The sequence below is a fragment of the Podarcis muralis genome, chromosome 4, assembly GCF_964188315.1.
Source record: "Podarcis muralis chromosome 4, rPodMur119.hap1.1, whole genome shotgun sequence".
NCBI lineage: Eukaryota > Metazoa > Chordata > Lepidosauria > Squamata > Lacertidae > Podarcis > Podarcis muralis.
In genome coordinates, this window is record NC_135658.1 from 79133502 (window position 1) to 79157084 (window position 23583).

The 23583-nt window shown below is 43.8% G+C and overlaps 2 long non-coding RNA genes across 2 annotated transcripts in view; one reads left to right on the forward strand and one right to left on the reverse strand.

Annotated features, from left to right (window-relative positions):
* LOC114596443 (uncharacterized) overlaps positions 1-23583 on the reverse strand; it is a 68356-nt gene that overhangs the window by 23745 nt on the left and 21028 nt on the right. The gene's annotated exons all lie outside the window — the stretch shown is intronic.
* Positions 990-10402, forward strand: LOC114596492 (uncharacterized). Its single transcript, XR_013392668.1, has 4 exons — positions 990-1116; positions 4387-4451; positions 7709-7791; positions 9440-10402. It is a non-coding gene; the product is annotated as an uncharacterized LOC114596492 (long non-coding RNA).

Consider the following 23583-nt stretch of genomic DNA (forward strand, 5'->3'; position numbering starts at 1 on the left):
ACAAATGCAATAGAACACTGTTGAGTGCTGATTATCAAGCTTATTCAGCTGCAGTAAAGATAGCAAAAATCTTTTGTATTTTGCTATAAATGAAAAGATGCTCAAATATATGTAATGTACCTTACCTCTAAGCAGAGAACCAGAGAAGTAAGAATATCTCTGTCCAGAATGCTGTCATTATAGGTACATTCTACCTTCTTGTATTTTAGTTCCAATCCTATAAAAAACATCTTAAAACTATACAGTGGTACCTCGGGTTAAGAACTTAATTCGTTCCGGAGGTCCGTTCTTAACCTGAAACTGTTCTTAACCTGAGGTACCACTTTAGCTAATGGGGCCTCCCGCCGCCCCCACACGATTTCTGTTCTCATCCTGAAGCAAAGTTCTTAACCCGAGGTACTATTTCTAGGTTTGCGGAGTCTGTAACCTGAAGCGTCTGTAACTCGAGGTACCACTGTATACCAAATGTGTAGGCTTGCAGCTCTGCTGATTTTTTAAAATTTTATATTTAGACTGCAGTTCCCACCATCTCTCATCAATGGCCATGCTGATGGGGACTGATGGGAGGGCCAAACGTTCGCCATCCCCGATTTAAGAGATTAATACCGTATCCTTCAACATTTAAGCATTAAGCCTGCAATGAAATAAGTTAAGCCAAAAACATGACGATAAGCTTTGTGATGGCTGAAATGCCTTCGCCATTGCCACTTTTCTGCCCCTTCCACACCCCACTATTGTCCTGATATCCATCTGTCTTAACAATTATTTTGCAAGTTGCAGGGATACCATTTATGAAGGTAGCTTTGCTGACCTCAAATACCCAATGTTAACAGATGATGACACTGACTTAACACAAACACATGTGATAAAAGCCTTAAGAACTTCCCTAGTCCTCTTCTAAGGACCTAACTCACTTTACATGCAAGCCATGTAACATAAGCCCGCCATATGTTTTTTCCCTAGGAAGAGCACCTGTGACGTTTTCATTACACCCATATGTGTGTGTGTAGTTTCATCTTAAAGGTATCTTACAACTTGGTTCTCTCTTGTTTTATGTTCCTCTTGCAGAAAGACTTGTCATTTGTGGAGATTGATTTGAGAGATAGAGTCGAAGAGGTAAGCATAGGTTGTGTGAACATACTTTTGACTTGCTATATTTTCGTGAAGGAAAGATGCAAGTGTGATGAATGGATACATGCAGGCAATGCTATTTTTCTAGAAAAAGAATTGTAGGAGCTCACTATGAACGCCTCCCTTGTTCTCTTATAATGGCAATGACACCCACCCGAGAGGTGCCAGAACTGAGTTCCGGCCGGGGGGAAAAGCCCTGCATGCAGACAACCATGGATTCTTCTTCCCGCTATGTTAAATTTCATTTATTGAAAATATTTGTATCCTGCCTTTCTACTCGACAACAGATGTTGAAGGTTGGTGACAAAAAAACCACAAAATGAAAACAAGTTGTTTTTCTTAAAGGCTGTGATAATTGACGAAGGCTTCTGGGGACTGATGATATAAAATATCCTGTCCTCAGCCCCAAATGCAACATTAGAGGCATCATTCACTTATGTTCTGTAGCGTGCCGTATGACCAGAATGCTTCCCATTTTAGATATCATTTATTTTTAGTAACGCAGATCGTGGGAAGTCATTAGCTGAATTCAAACTCCCTTGGCATTTATAAAGAGCAGTAATTCACCAGGAGCTGAGTGGGCTCTCTCTGCAGCATCTTAAGTTTGTTGATTGAAAGGTGATCAGTGGTGTTGATTATTAGGAAGAAATTGTTAAGAAGTGGGGAAATTTTTTTTAGTTCAGGCAACCTGAAAGTAAGAGAATGTGATAGTCATGAAATTACTAATGGTGCAAAGAATGTGAAGGAATTTTTAAAATATATTTTTTATTTATTCAGACTGCCTTACACCCTGCCTACTAACTGAGATTTTTGAGGGGCTTCCAATATATTTAAAATATAGTAAACTAAGTGTATGATCACAAAAAGAGCATACAAGCTTCCTCTGGCCCAGAAATGGCTGCCAAAGCAGCTGGATGACAGATCAGGACTTCCTCACCCAGCTGTTGCTGAGCTTGCCTTCTGGCAGTGGTAAAAGATGCAGAAGGAGCTAGTGCAACAAAGGTGTCAGAAGCCTCCCCTCAGTCCCCTAAGTGTCTTCAAAATGACTACTGTTAGTCCCTCACAGGCCAAGGTTTCCTCACTGGACAGCAGTTGCTCCAGTCCTCCAGTCCGCTCTGCAGCACTTCTGGCCTGGAAATGACTGCCTGAAGCAGCCCGGTATTAGTCGTTCACAGAGCAGGACTTCCTCGCCTGCTTCTGATGTCTCTCACAGCTTTGGGCTCTGGTGGCAGATGCAGAAGGTGCTGGAACGTTCTCCAATATTCCAGCTTCTGCTTTGCAGCTGAATTCGCTGGTCTGGAAACGGCTGCCAAAGCATTCATCCCAAACCCTCCAAGTGTCCCTATTTTCCGGAGACAGTCCTGGATTTACAGAAGCCGTCCTGGTTTCTGATTTGATCCCAAAAAGTCCTGCTTTTCCTTAGCATGTCCCCATTTTCATCAGAGAAATGTTGGAGCTATGTAACCCTGGGGCCAAGGAGATATGTAACTATACAACCATAAGAAGACATCTGAAGGCAGCCCTGTACAGGGAAGTTATTTTAATGTTTAATGTTTAGTTATGTTTTTATATGTGTTGGAAGCTGCCCAGCGTGCCCAGATGAGTGGGTATAAATAATAAAATAATAGTAATTATTATTATTATTATTATTATTATTATTATTATTGAATAGGACATCCCTATTTTCATCAGAGAAATGTTGGAGAGTATGTCATCCAATGAGTGTGAGAAAGGAAGTATTTTTTCACGCTGCATTGTTACCTTATAGAGCTACTTTGGACATAATATTGTTCAGAAATATGACAAAAAGCCTAAGTGACCCTCAGACCTGTATGCTCCCCATCTTGGAAACTGAATGCTAGGCACCATTGGGTCTGATCCAGCAAGACAACAGCTATCTTATTAAGATACTGTGTTGTCTGGTGACTTTTGACACAGTAAAAAAGGTAAAGGTACCCCTGCCCGTACGGGCCAGTCTTGACAGACTCTGGGGTTGTGCGCCCATCTCACTTAAGAGGCCAGGGGCCAGCGCTGTCCGGAGACACTTCCGGGTCTGCTCTGGCGAGCCAGCGCAGCACACGGAAACGCCGTTTACCTTCCCGCCAGTAAGCGGTCCCTATTTATCTACTTGCACCTGGGGGTGCTTTCGAACTGCTAGGTTGGCAGGCGCTGGGACCGAGCAACAGGAGCGCACCCCGCCGCGGGGATTCGAACCGCCGACATTTCGATCGGCAAGCCCTAGGCGCTGAGGCTTTTACCCACAGCGCCACCCGCGTCCCCTTTTGACACAGTACTAATCACCTAATGGCATTGCGGCACTAGGTTCATGAGCTCTTGATTTGTCAAAGACTTGCGCCTCACATTTATATGCAAATCCTCCAGGCATCTTTCAAGTCAGATTTGTATGTTCACACATACCTGAAAGTATGCAACAAAATTCATGTCACTGTGGGTACTGTGAATTTTTGTGTGTGTGTTTTTTGTGGGAGAAGGTAGAAAACACGGCATCACACTTTATACAAAACGTGATGACTCCACATTTCACTGTATACAGCATAAACCTAACTTCAGTTTAGGATTAGCTGACAGCAGTCTTGGATGGATGGAGAGGCACTCATCTGTCTGTATCAATAAGCACATTCATCCTGATTAGGTTGTATAACCAATCTTTCTTGCAGGCTTGGGGTAAATGCCTTGTTGCACTTACGGTAAATACGAACACTATTACCTGCCTTTCTGTCAGACCCTTAAGGCGGCTTACAATACAAAATTTGAAGATAATTTTAAAATGTCAGCAATATAAAACTTTACCAATGGGGGTGGGGAGGGCAGGAATTAAACTTATCAGAATTACAATAGCATGTTTGGCAAAAAGAACCTTAAATCTAAAAGTCTAGTTGAATTGCCTCAGGTTCACATATCATAAACAATCAAGCCTTGCAAGTAGAAAGAAATTGTTTCAGCGTTGCCTAGCCAGGATTGAAAGCGCTTTTCCATGACATACAAAGAGAGGCCTGAATTAAATACACCATTTGTCCAAAACTAGCAATGCAATGAAGCTTTTTTCTTTTCTTTTTAAGGAATAATTTCACTGAAGTCACATGTTTTGAACTGTGCATGACCCTGGAGCAAGTTTTTTTTTTTAGCAAAAAGTTTCCCAGAAAAGAACTCTGCTTGTTTTCACTGTTATAGATTATTAGGTTGGTTATAGCATTAACAAAGAATTCACTATTTCTTAAAATTTCTCTGACTCAGAAAACTGAAGAAATCTTGACAGAGGAGAAGCAGCATGAAAAGGAAGAGGAATCTCCTGAAACGCTGTATGGCGGTATTTTTACTTGTTGTGCAAGACACTGGTGGGAAAGGCCAGCTTAAAAATGCTTAGTTTTACAAAAATGTGGCTGTGGGGGTCCAGAATAGTGGAAGTCATTTCATTCCTAGATCCTAAATATGTTTGCCTGGCTCTTTTTGCCACACTAATTTCATTGCTGCTTACTTCCCAGTAAAGCAGGCTTAGGCTAACAGCTGTAGGTTTTGCTCTCTGGACATTTTTTTTTGCATGCTATCTTTCCCAGTTGGCAAAAAAAGGTGTTTACATTTGTTCATATGCAGGAAAATGTGTCATGCTACTTGTGGTTCCCAATCAACAACAACAGTGGGCAGATCTATACCAGGCATCTAAAGCATGCTCGATGTACATGTAAAGCACACAGCTTCTCTCAAAGAATCCTGGGAGCTGTAATTTGTTCAGGGTTGCTGGGAAATGTAGTTCTTTGAGAGGGCAATTACAGTGGTACCTCGGGATGCGAACGGGATCCGTTCCGGAGCCCCGTTCACATCCAGAAGCAAACGTAACTAGCGGCAGCACGTCTGCACATGCGCGCATCACTTTTCATCGCTTCTGCGCATGCGCGTGATGTCAGTTTGAGCGTATGCGCATGCGCGAGCAGCGAAAACCGGAAGTAACACGCTCCGTTACTTCTGGGTTGCCACGGAGCGCAACTTGAACGCACTCAACATGAAGCATATTCAACCCGAGGTACAGTTCCAGGGATGCTTTGAGGAAAGTCATGTGCTTTAAATATGCCTTAAATGTATGGTGTTGTAAAGGTGTTACTACATGATGTTACTATTCAGAAAGTAGCATACAGCAGTTGCTAGATATCATCAGAGGGAGAGTGTTCATGCCCTCTTGTGGGCTTTGCATAGGCATTGTGGGCACAGAATGCTGGGACATTCTGCACTGCAGGGGGTTGGGCTTGATGACCTTTGGGGGTCCCCTTCCAACTCTACAACTCTATGATTCTACATACATAAGAAGAGTTCTCCAGGATCAGACCAAAGGCCCATCTAGTCCAGTATCTTGTTCTCACAATGGCCAACCATTGTTGTAAAGTGCAATATACAATTGTGACACTAGGTATGGCGACCGTGAGCTACAGCAAATTCAAAGCATTTTTCAAAACGATTTTTTTTAAAAAGCATTTTTCACAACGTTTTTAACATGCATCTAGATTCCACACCCAGGTGGTTTCTATGGTTGTTGTTGGACTATCTGGGAGAATAAATCAGACGCTATTAAATGGGCTTACTGATTGGGCTTGTGCAGAATTCCTCTTAGTGGCTGGTTATAAACATTTCAAAAATTATATTTGGAATAGCAGCAACCTGGTAAATGATTTGATATTTTCCCATCCCAGTCTTCCCCGCTATCCATCCGTTCCTGATAACACGGATTGCTAGATACTTTGACCACTAGGAGGAGCAGGTCCCATATGCTAACTGCTATGGCCTATGTACACTGCTTTGTCTTCAAATAATACATGTTCCAAATATTTTGTTAGAACATTATTAGCTGCGTGTTGCCTGTGGTTGTTCAGAGTTGTCTTCAAAGGGCTGCAGGCTGACCCTTGCATTAGATAGCTGGCTTACCTGATTTTACTGCCAGGGAGGATGGCAGGTGCTCAGGAGAAGGTCTGTGTAGCTCAGGGGCAAAGCATGCACTTTGCATGCACAAAGTTCCAGGTTCAATCCCCAGCATCCCGAAGGAGGTCTGGGAATGTCCTCTGCCTGAAAACCCTAGAGGGATGCTGCCAGTCAGTGTTGGCAATGCTGGGGTAGATAAACCAATGGCCTGACTTGGTTTAAGGCAGCTTCCTATGTTCCAATAAGATTTTCTGCTTCAGGTGTCAAAATAACTTGGGTAAACACTTTGAATTGATTGGGGGGGCATGGAATGCTATTTGCTGCTCTGCCTCAGGCAGTAAAATATATAGGGCTGTCTTTGCTTAGCGGTACTTTCTTTCTTTTTTATTAAAAAACAACCCCAAACAAGTTATGGATTGTTCTGCTTTTAAGTGTGCCTAGAATTGCAGTCTCACTTGACTTCTTGCTTCTGTTTGTTAAGATGAGTCAGTGAAGCCAACAGTTGAATAATGTGAGAAAACTCGGTAATTCGTTTGCAGGAATATGGCTCTGTCATATGACGGGTTCCCAAAACAGTGGTGCATTACCGGTGCTTTACCTCTGAGCTACACGATCCTTCCTCTGAGCATCTGTCAATCAAATCAGTGGGATTTATTTATTTCTAACAATTTCAATAGGTGCTGGATTGTAACCATTACTCTATAGCCTTAGCCTGAGAGAGGGATGGGCTTGTGTGCTTGTAGGTCAGTGCTGCTATTCAGTCTTTGAAATTCTCATCCAGCACATGTATTACTACTATTCATTACCACATTTGTAACACATCTCCCCCTTGAGGAGGTCAGGGCAGTGTGATTGGGGGTTTCCTCATTTGTTCCTAACCTGTGAGGTAGGTTAGGCTGAGAGATAGTGATTCACCCCCTGGTTAGCCAGTGAACCTCATGACTAAGCAGAGATTTGAACCCGGCTCTGCTTTGTCCAAGTCCAACACTATCTACCGCACAATGCTGACTCACATTCCACCTGCCTTTAGAATAGTGTGGGTCCACTTAAATGGATACTAGGCATTTGCCATTTGTGTTCTTCCAGATGGGATCCTCACACAATGCTATTATACAGGGAGAGCCGGCATGGTGTAGCGGTTAGAGAGTCGGACTAGGAGTGGAGAGATCCACATTCAGATCCCCACTATGCTATGAAGCTCACTCGGACCATCAGTCATCCCCTCTCAACCTAACCTACCTCACGGGTTGGTTGCGGAGATAAAATGGAGATAGCCATTGAGGAAGAACCACAAAGGTTGTGCTAAGACTCAAGAGGAAGGGCAGGATATGAATATTAAAAAAAATAAGTATCTTAGGCCACCAGATCTCCTTCCCCAACACTGCTGCTGTCACCAAGCCAGATAGGTAAAGGAAGCAAAAATGTTCTGCAGGACCTTGTTGAGAGGTCCATGGAGGAATATTCTCAATTCAGGACTGGGTTCTTTTCATCTTTCCTTATTGTACTTGTTGGCTATCGATCTCTTGCCTTTATGCTGCCCTAATTTAGTTGGTTTCCCCTTTGGAGCTACATTCTTGACACTTAAGAAATCTTTGTTCTAGATGATGTCCTTATATATGTAGAAATGAACTGTGGGAATTTATATTTGCAGGCCCGAAAGCAGCTGGCTGTGCTGTTTTCCCATCTGGATGAGGCAGAAGAAGCGGAAGGAAAAACAGGAGTAGCCACAAATTGGTTAATATCACCACATGGGTAGCACCGTGGGGGGACGGGACGTGAATATATGAGATACTTATGAGGGTGGTGGGGTGCAGAGGCATTGGGGATAAGGACGGAAATTGTGGCGGCTGTAACAGCCTCATTCAGCACCTCTCTATAGCACTGGGCTGAGGGAGTTTTAGGCAGCTGGAGCTGCGCTGCTTTCTGTGCTGCCACCAGTCTCCCTTTGCCATCTGCTGCTGCTGCCGCCGCCACCCATCCCATTCCACCCTTTGGTAAGATTTCAGGGTGAGAGGCACCAGCAAGGCATGGAGCAGGTAGGCTTGTGCACTTTACCCTACTATCCTCTGGCATAGCCACAAGGAGATTGGAAGAATCCACTTTTGTTTTCTGCTAACCTCAGGTTGCCGCCTTATGCTAAACAGGACAAACTATGGTTTGTCCTAACAAACCCAAGAGCAAATCATTGTTTCTGACCCTGGCTTGTTTCGATAAAAGCATAGCTAAAACTAGCCCCAGTTCTCCTGTTTAGATGAAACAATGAATTGCAGTTAGCTAAGAAAATTGGAAACGAGCTCTTCTGTGTGCACATAATGCTAAACTATCGTTTAGTGTTGTGTCCAAAACTTCAAACCAGGTCACACAGTTAAGCATGCCTAAGAACATGTTTTATTCTGTGTTGACCCTAGCCTATGCCCTCAGTGCTTTTGCACATTTTAGACTCGCTTGCAGCAATCTCCAAACAAGCTGAACGTAAAAGATATAAAACAGTTTCCATCTAATACTTTGTTTGTACCTGTGTGTGCTTTTTGGAGCATAATGGGTGCAGACATTACGTCAGAATCCTCTTTCACCCTTCCCCTTAACACAGGCATAGGCAAACTCGGCCCTCCAGATGTTTTGGGACTACAACTCCCATCATCCCTAGCTAACAGGACCAGTGGTCAGGGATGATTGGAGTTGTAGTCCCAAAACATCTGGAGGACCAAGTTTGGAGGTGCCTGCCTTAAAGATTATAAATGCTCACAAGAAATCTCTTTTAGTCTCAGAGTTGCCAACTTTTCATTTCAAAAAGACTAGCCTTCCAGGTGAGAGGCCAGGGGGGGGTGAAGGATTCAGCAGACTGGTGTGTTATGATGGTAGATTCTGCCAAGTGCAAGGTGCCAACTCTAACAATAAATTTGATAAGAGTTGTATCTAACTAGTCATACTCAGAGTAGACCCATTGAAATTAATGGACATGACTGAGTGGAACTTAGTTGGATACAATCTTCAGTCTTATCACATGACTCTGTTGCTTTTACTGTAATATAGAAATTACAACAAGCCTTCAATCTGGCTCCAAAGTTCACTGACTCAACACTTTTTAAACTGCTAGACAAGACCGGTTATACAAACCAGACCAGTAAAATTCTGGCCAGCTGGCAATCCTATCCATTCCACAAAAATATATTTGCCTGTTTGCAAGAAGAGGTTTGTTTCAATGGTGAGCTCATGGTTTCAAAATGTTTATTGGTCATCTCAGAATCACCCAAGTGGAGTCAGTGGAAGATAACCAGGGCAGGGAAGATGCAGGAACTTTGTATTGGGTATATCTGTTTGAAAGTCGAATTACCTCTGTTGTACATGCTGTATTATTCTGTATGTCCTTCAATCCGTACAGGACTCCAGCTTTTTAGAATACAAGGCCCAATATGAAATGGAAGGAAAACCAGTGCGAAATGGTCAGCTGAAGAATAGGCGACGAATAAACTAAAATTCAGAACTAGACTAGTTGTTCCTTCACTTTATCTGAGGTACCGCAACAGGCTGCCGGTCTTTGCATTCTGATAAGAGAGAGTGGATTCAAAAGATAAAGCATGGTGTGGAAATACAGTGGTACCTCGATTGTTGAGCATAATCCATTCCGGAAGACCGTTCGACTTCCGAAACGTTTGACAACCGAGGCGCAAAGGGCTGGCTGCAAAGTTAGTGGAGAAAATTGGAAAAAACCACAGCAGAAGCCGTTCTACTTCTGAGGCGCGTTCGAAAATGGAAGCAATTACTTCTGGGTTTTCAGCGTTTGAAAACTGAAATGTTCGGCTTCCGAGATGCTCTTAAACCAAGATACCACTGTATAAGAAAAACAGTCCTTAGTGCTTGGTCATGTATATGTAAATGTGAACATACGAAGCAGTGAATCTAAGACCGTTAGACCCTTAGTCCACATATCTCAGTGTTGTCTACTTTGACAGTTTACCCTAACTTCAGGTTATTTATGAACAAGTTTAAAATGTTACAAGTTAAAAATTGCATGAGAATTTATTGTGAAACTGATGTAACCTGGGGGTACAAATCTCAAGGGATTGGCTTTTCACAAAGCTACATTAAGTGCAAAGAAGTTTGCTTTTAATGGGTGTTGGAAAGAGGCTGTTAAAAAGGAAACCTTGCACAGATTGTGGGTCAGGTAACTAAATTCCATGATCTTTCCAGAGGAACTTGACATCTGTGCAGTATTTATCTCCTTAAAACTTCACTCTTATCTATGCAATCCAAACCTACTTGCAATGCAAGTTCTTTTCCAAGTACCAGGGCATTTAATACAGCTAAATCTGTTTTAAAATCAAGACTAGATAGATAGATAGATAGATAGATAGATAGATAGATAGGCTATGGATCAAGCTGAAAAAGTGTTTCATTATCAGAAAGTTGCAAAACGCCCTCATTGCTATCACACAAGCCTCATTTCCAAACCCTATGAAAAGCTTATTTGGCCTTGAAGCAATTCCACTGGATATGAATTCTGTTTGCAGTGCTGGTGCACATACAGGTTTTCAAAGTAGTAAACTGGAGTTTTAGATAATTTAGCAGAGCTGAATTGGGGAGATCATTTCATTTACAATGAAAAGGCAAAGCCCCTACCCTCCCGGTTTTGGGAATGTTTGCACACTTTTGTAAAAAGGTGTAAAACTGTATAAAGAGGTGGGTCTCAAGAAGCAAAGGGAACTGCTGAGACACGACACTCTTCTGCCCCTGTTGCATGTTGTTTACTATTAGCTGGGGTAGTTGGGAGTGTGCATGACTGTACCACAGAAAATAATGTCGTGCAAATGGACTGTATCCCTATTCGGATGCCCATCTGAATCAGAGTGTGGCCCATCTACACTGCACCGCATCAGAAAAATGTGCATTTCTATATTCACATTCTGACTCAACTAAACTTAAATAAAATGTTATGACCAGAGCTGGATCCTGACAAATTATTGCAGTGAAATATCCAATACAGCATTGCCTGGAGATATGGGCACATTCCTTCTTCCTCACTCCTGCTGTCAGGGTGAGAACAATTGTGTGTTGTTGTTTTTAACCCCAGTGGCACTGTCATACAGCAAAATCTGAGAGCCTGCATGTTCCATGATTGGTTATGATCAAGTAGTAAAGAAGCCCTTTCGAGTTAGGCAACATCAGACTAAGGGGAAATAGCCATGAAAAGGCATGAAAGAAGAGAATAAACGTCGTTGGTTGGGGTTGTTTTGGTTTTTTCCAGACCTCCCTACTTCCTGAAGCACCAGCTTTTGCACCTAAAATCAATCCCTCGCCCACAATTGCCATCACACTAGTTTTAAACATGAAATCTTCCAGCATAGATGTGGAGAGTGTATAGAAAATGCCTATTCCTAAGGTGTGAAATGCAACACTTGTATCATTTCCTGAGTGAAAAACAAGGTCTTGCTTTCCTTCCCCTCCAAAATTTCATTTTCAGACCCTTTCTGTGCACGGCATATTTATTCTAGATACAGATATATAAATAGCCTTTACCGAACCAGTAACCATGGGAATTAATAGAGTTCACAGCTGGGTTCTAAATGGACTCCTTACATCTCCCTCCCCTCCCCTCTTCAGAACACTTCTCTTTCAAAGAGCAAGAAGAGTCGTTTGGAAAGAGATATGGAGAGAGACTACGGCCAGATGTGCAGACATAGGATCTCCACCAGCCCTCTCGCTTTAAAGTTTAAACAGTGTTATTCAGACAACCCCTGACATTTCCTGGTACACATCCTTTTTTCCTTCTGGCAACAATATGAAAACAATAGGCCTGATTCTACTCTACTGTAAACTGGTGGTGATAGGGATCCAAGAGGACTCGTTTAAGAAGAGCTGCATTAATTCAGAAGTGCTTCTTTCCAGGCAGGCTCATCCATAGGTAATCTCTTGTTCCCATACGCCAAGGGATAGCTGGGCTCTGTACTTAGTAGAAAGCAAGCTCCTTGAATATACAGAACCAAGAGAACAAGTTGGGAACCTGTAGGTTCTACTTAACCAAAGAAGTCAATGGCTGGCTTTAAACAAGCCAACCTAACCTACTTTTCATAGATTATCTATGAAACGATCTCACCCTTGGAGAAAGGCTGGGGTGCAGATGTGGGAAATAAATACATCTCACTTTCATTGCATTACCTCAGGGGTAGCTAAACTTTTGGCACGCAGATGTTGGACTACAAATCTCATCAGCTCTGGCTATCATGGGGCCATCTGGAGAGCCCAATGTTGGCCACCTCTGGTATAGCACTTGCCGTATTCTAATACGCTGAAGTGTTTTTAATTCTATTCGTTTTGTGACTAGATGTTAATTTCCTTCTCCCAGAAAGGCCAATATGTTTTGTTAACGGGGCTGCCCCAATGAAGTAACACAGCCATCAACTTTCTATCCAATTTTTTAAAAAAAAAAAATCAATTGTTTTTATTACAGATTATCTTGGGTTGCAACCTTTTTGGACATCAGTCCTATTAGAAATATGCAACATAACGAAACAGGTATTAGAAGACACCCCAGAAGTAGCTCTACTGAATATTTTCCAAGACAATAGCACACACTCACACCACAAAGCGCTTATAACCCAACTTACTCTCAGCAGCCAGGAGCATCATAGCGAGAACATGGAGGGAACTGTCAGATGTGAACCATGGACCACTGGTACCAAACTGCATAGGAAACAGCCTTACTAGAAAAGCTAACCAACAAACCAAAAATGGGGACAAATAAAACAGGATGCCTTCACCCCGATGTGGCTCCCCTTTATTACACACATGGTCCAACAAGACTTTCCATCCAATCTTCAGTGTCTACACATGTAATTTATGGAAAGGTTTTTTGGCAAGGTCTCAGATAGATCAACAGAGACATCTGCTGGTCAAAGGAAACAAGGGTTGCAAAAATATCTCTGCTTGTATTAGGTGGTGTTTTAAAACAAACATACTACTCTGTCTACACACAACTGCTGACGCCACACAACTGCTGCAGATACAGTATTTTGATGCTGCATCACCGTTCGCCCACAGCAAACCACACAGGACCTGAGAGAGCAGGGTTCAAATCCTGACTCAGCTGCAAAGCTCACTGGGTGATTTTGGGCTAGTCACTCACTCTCAGCCTAACCTACCTCAGAAGATGGTTGCGAGAATAAAACAGGGAAAGAGAATTATGTACTCCACTTTGAGCTTCATGGAGGAAAGGTGGGATAGAAATGTAAGAAACTGAACAAACAAATCGGTATCTTTAAACACCTGTGTGTGTGCCTGGGAGCTCAAATTGGGCCGGGAGTTCCTGATGTGTGAACATGGGTGTTTAAACATGCAGGCATGGTCATCTATGTGTTACAATTGGGAGTTTACAATTGGAAGATTCAAACATTTTGTCTTTGATATGCTTTTATTTGTCAAAGTGCATAAACAGGACACTTTATCTTGGCTTCAGTTTAAGCAGGGCAATTTAAAATGCTATTTGCTAGTTCTTCCCACAACTGACAAAAAGCAGGCAGATCAGCAAAAAATAAATGAAAATAGTAATATATCCTGAAATTTGGAACATTGGGAACTGTAGTTTGAGCTGTAATTCTGGGACAGGGAAACTATAGTTCCCAACGTTCTTTGGGGGAAGTCATGTGCACGTTTCCGAGCACAATTCAAAGTGTTGGTGATGACCTTTAAAGCCCTAAACGGCCTCGGTCCAGTATACCTGAAGGAGCGTCTCCACCTCCATTGTTCTGCCCGGATGCTGAGGTCCAGCGCTGAGGGCCTTCTGGGGGTTCCCTCGCTGCGAGAAGCCAAGTTACAGGGAATCAGGCAGAGGGCCTTCTCAGTAGTGGCGCCCGCCCTGTGGAACGCCTTCCCACCAGATGTCAAAGAGAACAACAACTACCAAACTTTTAGAAGACATCTGAAGGCAGCCCTGTTTAGGGAAGCTTTTAATGTTTAATAGGTTATTGTATTTTAGTGTTTTGTTGGAAGCTGCCCAGAGTGGCTGGGGGGACCCAGCCAGATGGGCGGGCTATAAATTATAAATTATGATTATGATTATGATTTAAATGTACATTGCACAGGCTTCAAATTTGCGGTGTGGATCTGTCTTAACAAAATAGCACCTGACTCTGCTGAGGATTGCTGCATAACCTTGAGCAGGTCACCTTCTTTTTTGCCATTTTCCTCTCATGTTTACTTTGACGGTGTTGGTATACTGCCTAGTACAATAAGGCTCATAATTTGTGGTTGCTTTGCCTCCAGGGACAACATTCAGGCAAACAACAACACAGGCAGCCACCATTGCCCATTTTGTGACTGCTTTTCTGTCCGTCACATGTTATGAGCATCAACAATTATTGCTAGTTAATCTTCAACATGTCTGAATGCCACAAACTGGAAGCTGTTTCTTCACTTACATCTATTTGCTGCATATGGCTCTTTAAAAGCTAGATTTAGGAGGTTAAGAATACAAACCATGTGAGTGAACTGGCAGTTTTTATGGATCGTATGATCTGTCAGTCACTTGCCTGTGTGACATGTCAGCACCTGTCTGTAATTTTTTACAAAACAGGAACGCTATCATGATTTTACATCTGTAGTAATTGTGCTGCCCTATTTTGTTTCATTCAGTTCTCCAGTAACAACTTTCCTTATTATCATATTCAACAGAAGTTGGAGGCAGTCCAGTCTTTGTTTAAATGGTTTACATAACAGCTCTGGAAGGTACATAATAAAAATACATTCCTTTTGCACCTGCAATCTAACTCAGAGCTTGAAACTCATTGCTAGGTAGATTCAAATAGTAGCAGCACCTCGGATTACGTTTTTAAAACCATTTGTTTTCACATAGCTACAAAAAATAATATTTATTGTAGTTGATAGTAGGTTTTTTTTGTTAAAAGAATATCAGGTGCCAGTACTCTTATCCCAATCTAAATGTCATGGGTGCCACCACAAAATGACTGCTTATGGGCAGCAAAAAGAAAGAAAGACCCATTTTAATTACAGAGGGAGATATTAAATCAGAGAGGTTGCTTATTTATTTAGGCTCTACAATAATTCTGGTATATTATTGTAATATGGAATTACAGTCATACCTTGTGTTACAGCCGCTTCAGATTGCGTTTTTTCAGGTTATGCACCCACCGAAACCCGGAAGTACCAGAACGGGTTACTTCCGGGTTTCAGCGGTCGCGCATGCTCAGAAGCGCTAAATTGCGCTTTGGGCATGCGTAGAAGCACCGAATCGCAACCTGTCCGTGCGCAGACGCACCGCTGCGGGTTGCGAACGTGCATCCTGCACAGATCACGTTCGCAACCCAAGCGTCCACTGTATAGAGACAAATATTAAAGATGATATTCCATTAACAAGTGGTGGTAACTTAAAATTTAATGTTCAAAATGTATTCCACTCTTCTTCAGTATTTCAAAAATACTGAATATATACCCCCTATATTACTGTTCTGACAATATGTAAAGTTATCTAAATTTGATTAATAACTAATTAAAAGGCAGCAGATTCAAAATGTTTTAATCAGTTGATGTCCCTAGATTTGTTTGTTTGTTTGTTTGTTTAAACCATTTTTGTAAAATTAAGACAGTGGAAACTGATGTGTGATGCTTCTCATGCAAAAGTGATGAAGCATTTCTGGCTGGGGCAACTCAGTCAGATGAGCGGGGTATAAATAATAAAATGATGATGATGATGATGATGATATCTGAAAGCCAGGCATTTAGGAGGAAAATACTGCTATGACAACTCACTTCTCTGAGTAGCGAGAAGTTCCAAAGCAACCTGGGTTTGATTTTTGATTGGAAACATTGGTGCTTTGTGTAATATTTGCATTTATTTACAACTACAGTTTGAGCATAGGTTGGAACACAGCTTAGTGATCCGAAAGATACAAAAAGTCTACTGTTCCCACATCAAGGGAGAGTCAGTACCCTGAAATGTCCAAACTCAGCTCTTTGCTTGTATTCATGGGAAGGGCTCCATCGCATATCAGCAAATTCAACTTGCATAATTAAAGTGGATTTGGAGGTCTTGGACAAGAAACCCACTTTCCCCAAAAGTTTATACTTTTGCAGTTATTAAGGTGGGATAATGTCTAACCTTCCCACAAACAAACAGGAATGAATGTTCAATAAATAGTTCACAACCTCCCTGCAAACAGATCAGGATGCTCAGTAAACAGGTTGTCTGTCTGACTGTCGATCTTTTCACACAGAGACATCTTGGCTCTTCCCCATTATCCATTATGAAGATGAGTCATCTCCTCTGGCCATCAACACTCTTTTTGTCAAGTAACAGATACTGGCTAGGTATTACTTCAGGACAACCCACACACTGGTAGATGCTGTTATGAGTTTCCTAATAAAACAGTTGTTTGTTGGACAGTTGCAGAATGACCTCATCTGATTTTTACGGGATTTACATGTAAAGGTTCAGATAAGGGCTGTCCTCACTGTGACCTGAAGTGAGTTTGCTGGAAATGTTTCCAGCATTTCTCACAACAGGACAAACTGATGGGTCACGCAGAAGAGAACCAGCTAATACTATTAATACACAGCTTTCAGCTTTATTGACATTATTATTTCTTAAATTCCAAACAACCCTTCATCCAAGGATCACAGGGTGGTTCACAATATAAAAATACCATAGTAATAAGCAACAACCCCTTTAAATCAAAATTAAAGGTAAAAGGTAAAGGTACCCCTGCCCGTACGGGCCAGTCTTGATAGACTGGGGTTGTGCGCCCATCTCACTCAAGAGGCCGGGGGCCAGCGCTGTCCGGAGACACTTCCGGGTCACGTGGCCAGCGTGACAAGCTGCATCTGGCGAGCCAGCGCAGCACACGGAACGCCGTTTACCTTCCCGCTGGTAAGCGGTCCCTATTTATCTATCCCTATTTTATAAATCAAAATTAAGCCTCTTTAAATCCCCAACTTCAATAGAAGAGTTAAGCACAAATTGTAAACAATGGGACTTGAAAGGATGCAACTATGGTTTAAGTAAACAATGGTTAATTTACTACGTTAAATTACAAGATCAACATGCACAGCGCCATATAAGGATGGTCACTTTTGTGATAACCCAAGCAATCTATTGTCGTTGTTCCTGTTTTTTTCAAGCTGCAATCCCACCAAATCTTACCTGAGAGTATATCAGGGAACCTATTGTATGGCTTTTATCTTTTTGACATTGTAAGCCACTTTGATATTTTTTATGATTTAGTAAATAGATATTTTTTATAAATAAATAAAAATTATAATAAATGAACCCATTGAACTCAATTGGACTTGCTACTGACTCTGAGCCAATGTGCATAGGGCTGAACTGTGTGCCTGGAAGATTTTTTTGGAAGTAAAACCGGTTTAGGTCTGAACCTCTAAATCAGGGGTCGGCAAACTAAGGTACGTGGGCCGGATCAGGCCCACCTGGGCCGTAAATCCAGCCCGCACCCTGCAGCTGAGACTCCCAGCGATGGCAATGGGAGGAAGAAGCCGAGCGGTGGTGGCTCTGCTACTCAATCACCACGCTTGGTTTACCTCAGCAGCGTTTGATTGGCAGAGCCACCGCCGCTCGGCCTCGTCCTCCAATCGCAAGGAGGCAAGGGAGCAAACACTGCCGGCTCCAGCTCCTCCTGTCTTGCCACCTCCGGAAGTCCGCTTTCCCTTCCTTGCCAGCTTCCACCTGCGCCACCAGGAGATGCCGCGTCTCAGCGCGTAGCCACCCCCTGCCCTGCTGTTTGATGCACGGACACTAAGAGCCCTAAAGACGTGCTTACTTACAAGTAAGCCGCAATTGTTTCAAGGCCGCTTGTTCAGTGCCTGCCCCCCGCCTCTTCTTCCAGCTCCCCCCCCCCCCCGTGCCGTTTCTCCAGCCCGCCACAAGGTCTGAGCGACAGTGAACCGGTCCGTGGCTAAAAAACATTGCCGACCCTTGCTCTAAATAATCCTGCTTTCCCCCACCATGAATGTTAAAAGAAAAAGAACAGGTATAGTGTTAGTCCTGAGTCATTTGATGGGTTAAAAATAATAATGAAGGATGGAAATTAACATAGAGGTTGGCTGACATCACAGTATCATCCCGGCGTCCGGGTTCAAAGACAATGTACGTTTTCTTAAGGGATGCCAAATGAACTCACTTTTTCCGTATTGCTCAATCTCCAGTACAACGAGGGCAGAGCCATGCCTGTGCCAGGGTTGTTTCTGCAGTTGCTGCAATTACGTGCTCTGCACGTTCCAATATGTTTTAGAGCATTCCTTTTAAAAGGAATTTTGAAGATACCAAGTTTCAGTTTTCTTTCATGCCCTCATGTGTGTGAGAGGGGGAGCCTTGATAACAACTGTGGGCAGGTGAGTCTTCCTGGAGCATAAATAAGTTAAATTGAATAGGTATTACCCACCCACCCCCATTATAGCTGAAAGAGGACCTTTGACACTCTGTTTAAATTAGGCTGTTTTTTAGGAATCCCACAACAGGCTCCTAGTTAAACACAATGGTGTGGGGCTGTGGAGGACATGATGATGATCTCCTGGTCAACAATAGAAAGTCTCCTTTCATACTGCATCACGGCAGTGGCATAGCGTGGGTTGTCAGCACCCGGGGCAAGGCAAGTAATTTGCGCCCCCTAACCCGTGGATTTTAGTAGGGGCAGAGAGCTGCGAGTGTGAGCACGCCCCCCCCGATGTTGCGCCCGGTGCGGCCGGCCCCCCCTGCACCCCCCATGCTACGCCACTGCATCACGGTGTGGTACGCTGGTTTGACAACAACTGATAGGAAGTGCCTACAGAGGGTGGTGAATACAGCACAAGTTATTATGGGCTGTCCCGGGAATCCGCTGGATGAAATGGCGGAAGACCGTTGCCTTAGGAGAGTGAGGAAAATTCTCAGGGATGATTCACACCCTGGCCGGCACTTTCATGATCTCCTGCCCTCAGGCAGAAGATATAGAAGCATGATTAGCCGCACCAACAGGGTATAGAACAGCTTCTATCCGTCGGCTGTTAGGCTGCTGAATGAAAAGATAACAACAGGGCAACTAACTTTCAGGTTTGGTGGGTGTGCGTCAGTAAACGAGGAGAATTAAGACTAAGAGAGCTGAATGGGGGGGGGGGCTTGTGTAATCTCACTGTATACAAGTTGTACAAGTGACAATAAAGTATTTCAATGCCAATTATGTAAATCTTTTCATGTTGTAAGCCGCCTTGAGCATTGTTTTAACTATGGAAAGGCGGCATACAAATAAAAGGATGATGATGATGACGCTGCCTAAGAATGCTATTTTATTTTATGTTATATCAGACATATATTACTTTGCAAAGCCTCTGTAACAGGGGTCCCCAAACTAAGGCCGCGGGCCAGATAAGGCCCAAGGGACTCGTTTATCCGGCCCGCAGCAACCCCTGCCACCCGCTGCCGCCGCCCGCTCTTAACCGGCGCTGCGTGGCTGTCCACTTCCGGATCGGAGGAGCACAGGAAATAGCTTGTGCGCATGTGCAAGCGTTATTTGCACATGTGCAAGCATTGTTTCTGGTGGACATCCAGGTTGGAGGAGGCCCGTGCACATGCGCACAAGCCATTTCTGGTGCTTCTCCAACCCGGAAGTGCACCAGAAATAGGGTGTGCGCACACGTATGGGCACGCAGTCCCCCACCCTCCAGCCCTCCACGCGATCGGCGCTGGAGACACCGGCCCAAGGCGTGGTAAGTTTGCTGACCCCTGCTCTATAAGTATACATCCTCCACAAAATCCTGCATTGTCATTAGGACTCACTCCCAATATTTAAACTCATTGGCTACAGTGCTGCAAAAACTCTCTGCAACTAGCTAGCTACAGCAGAGCTTTCCAAACTGTGTGTCACGACATGTTAAGTGTGTCGGCTGCAGTGTGTAGGTGTGTCGTGCGAACGCTCCCCACGCTCCTCATGGGGCTCGAAAGGGGTTAGTTTAACCTCCGGTTTGCTAGTAAAACTGAATTACTGTGTCGCGAAACGATGCATGGCTCAGAAAAGTATGTCACAAACATGAAAAGCTTGGAAAGCTCTGAGCTACAGCATGTGCCCAATACAGTGATATGTAAATGCAAACCAACTTCTAATAAAACGTTGGAGAAATGTAGCATCAAGTTGCTGCTGAGTGAAGGCTTTGGAAGTTTACCCAGTCAAATTAATAACATATGCTCCAATCTAGCCTAGTGACTTGCTTGTATCTTTGGGTTTAATGAGATGTAGTTGCGGCTAATATAAGCTGGACCTAGGCCACATATCTGTCTCTTGCACATCAATTAAATGCAGCAAACACCAGATTGTATTTTTAAAGGACAAAATGCCTGACCGCTCTGCAGAGAGCAGCCTAAAGGCTCTTTAAATAGGATCTCTCCAGTGGGCTGGTATAAAGCCATTATTTTTCGATACCATCTCACTTTTCAGCACTGAGCAGAAGTGTAGCAAGTCTCTGGGTGCCTAGGACGGGCGTATGCGCCCTACATGTGTGCCACCCATGCATCCCTCCCAGGCACACTTCACCTGAGCGTGTTGCATGTGCGCCAACCCAGCATGCCTGCAAAAGCAACATGGGGCTGGAGCCTGAGCAGCCATGTTCCTCCCGGGTGCCCTCCAGCTGGACGGCAGCTAAGGGGGAGGTGGCGGGCAGATGCCAGCTCCGCGCTGCTTTTCCAGGCAGCGCGGGGCCTGCAGGCATCCGAGCCACCGTGTCACTCCCAGGCACCTTCCTGCTGGAGGGTGCCCAGGAGAGACGTCATAGCTCAGGCTCGCTGCAGGTCCAGTGCCTAAAAAAAGAACTGAATCTGGGATCTTCTGCACGCAAGGCATGTGCTCTGCTGTTGAGCTATGATGCATCTAGTTTGAACTGTTGTATTTCAAAGGTATGGTGAAGGATGCAATCAAACTGTATCTGTGTTGCAAAGTTTAAAAAAAACTGAGATGCAATCAGTGGCGTTCATCCTCTGCCACATAAGCCACTTCCTGAATGATAATATCCCACATGCTGTTCCATCATAGCTCCTGAAATCCCACAAGAGAGTTGCCTTCTAACCTGGGAGTTTCTTCCTAGCATAGAGGCCAGGGTTTTGCTCATACAGGTTGCCTCCAGGCTGCCAGTATTTTATGGGAAGAATTCAAGCTAATACTGAGATTTTGGGTTTGTGCAGTTGAAGTGCTCTGTAGTCCTGGCACAACAAATCCACTTAAAAATAAACAAGCCTGGCTACACACATAATACTAAGCTATGGTTTGTGTTAATCAAGGTTGATAAACCAGCTACCAACCTTGGTTTATGTGTGTCCTTTAACCATAGTTAACCCTAGTTTAGCCTCATGGCCAGGTTCAGACAATCAACTTTGATAATGGTTAACTAAACTATGGTTTACAAACCATGGTTTAGTGTTGTGTGCAAGCCATGCCAATGAATATTTGATTGTATTAATTTAGTTCAACCTTAGGCAATCCATCTTTCACTCACATAGTATTCAGTTTAACCATTCCACTTCTGAGTAGGCATGCATAGGATTGCACTAAGCAATCCACAATCTTTTTGCCCCTGTGCTGTTCTTCCCTGCTTCATCTGGTTTCTGGGTGTAAAAATGGCGGAAAACTTCCTAAAAAAAGCTCAACAACTTTATGAAATATGGCAACCGTGGGTCTCCAGCTGTTTTTGGACTACAGTTCCCATCATCCCTGACCACTGGTCCTGCTGCTGGTTAGGGATGATGGGAGTTGTAGTACAACAATAGCTGGAGACCCAAGTTTGGGAAACCCTGATCTACAAGGGCTTCACATAGGGCAGAACTAGATGCAATGTTATTCATATTGTTTGGGGTGTGCAGTATAAACAAACAGCCAATCCAGGGATGGAGGGAAAGCTGGATAGGGACTGCGGCATAGAGAGAGGGGACTTTCAACACCTGGCTCCTGTTGCAGTGCCAATCAGAATAGGGGGATCTTGAGCCTGCCATTCACAATAGAAGGAAAGCTGCTGAATGTCTGCACCCCTTGAGAAATATGAGTTGTTTTTATTTTAGTTCATTTTTTTTGTTTGGTTGCAAATGGAAGGGAACAGGAAGGGGTGGTCTACCACCTAGACTTTACATGATAATTTCCAACCATGGAACGTAAAATAAATATGGAGCTGGCTTTATATGAAATTCCAAACCAAAACACAATTGTAGCTGAGCGGAACTCCAAGAGGAACTCCGAATGAGGTGTTACTTGTCACACATCTATGGAATCTATGTAAAATTCCAAGAATACAGGGAACAGACGGAACAGGGACAGAGAAAGGCGATATGGGGACTCAGCTTCAGTCCAGCGAAGAAATGAGGCAAGAGTAAGAAACTTCAGCCAGGGTAATGCCAGCTCAAAGTTTGGCTCACAAGGAACTCCTGCCTGACTTGCATCTCCTCTCAGTACAGTTGTTTGCAAAAGTGTGGTTTTGAAGGCAGCCAAACCATATCTATGCAATTTGCCAGTTGTTCGCACTGGGGCGGAGGGCGGGAAGGACAAACCTTTCAAATAGAAGGTGCATTGGACCCAACTCATCTGCCCCTGAGTTGCACCCTCCCCCATCATTAAATCTAATATTCAATTTTCAGCCAAGCGCAAGATTTCAGGGTGCTTGGCCTTCAATCATGCAAAGAAGTAGCTACAAGCTGACCCAGTGGGGGGTGTGTGTGGTGGGTGCGGGCCACTCTGGGTGTCATCACAGAGGAGGGTGTGTGTGATAAAAATATGAGGTTTTTTTAAAAAAATTGGGCTCACGAAACTTTTTAGTTCAGTCAAGAAACATAACGAAACGCGGCTGGCACTGGGCACCACACCGCGGGGGCCGGCACTTACCGCGGGGCCTGCAGTGCGCTCGAGCCACACGTCTCCCCTGGGAGTGATGTGGTAGCTTGGGCACCTGCAGGTTCCGAACTGCCTGAAACAGCAGCATGGGCTTGTGTCTGCCCACCGCCTCTCCCTCAGCCGCCCTATAGCTGAGGGGGAGGCGGCGGAGAGGCTCCACACAGCTCGCCCCATCCCCGGCTGCAGGATGCGTGCGCCACACTGAGCACCCGAGCGGCTAGCTACGCCGCTGGGCTGACCACTAGCAGAAAATATTAACGCTTTTGCATGAGTTTCTTTTAGCACAGTTGATTTTTTTCTTCTTCTTTTGCAATTGCAGAAGTATAATGAGGGTCCCACACAGCACCAGGTATACCACTAGATTATTCTGTAATGCCCTATGACCCAAGATCTTTCTAAAACATCTACTCAGAAGTAAGCTCCATTTAGCGAATGTTATCTTAATATTAATCAAAAGTGATTTCATTACTTTAAAGACGAGGGGAAATGGAGTGAAATAAGTAATTAAAGTGCCCACCCCCGCCATGGGAAGAGAAACTGACATTCTGGCAATTTAGAGGGCCTATTCAAGGTCCAGATCGGAGACATTTTATCACTAATCTCCTAGCCTGGATCAGCATGAAGCAATAAAATGGGTTGTGAATTTGCAAAAAAAAGAGGA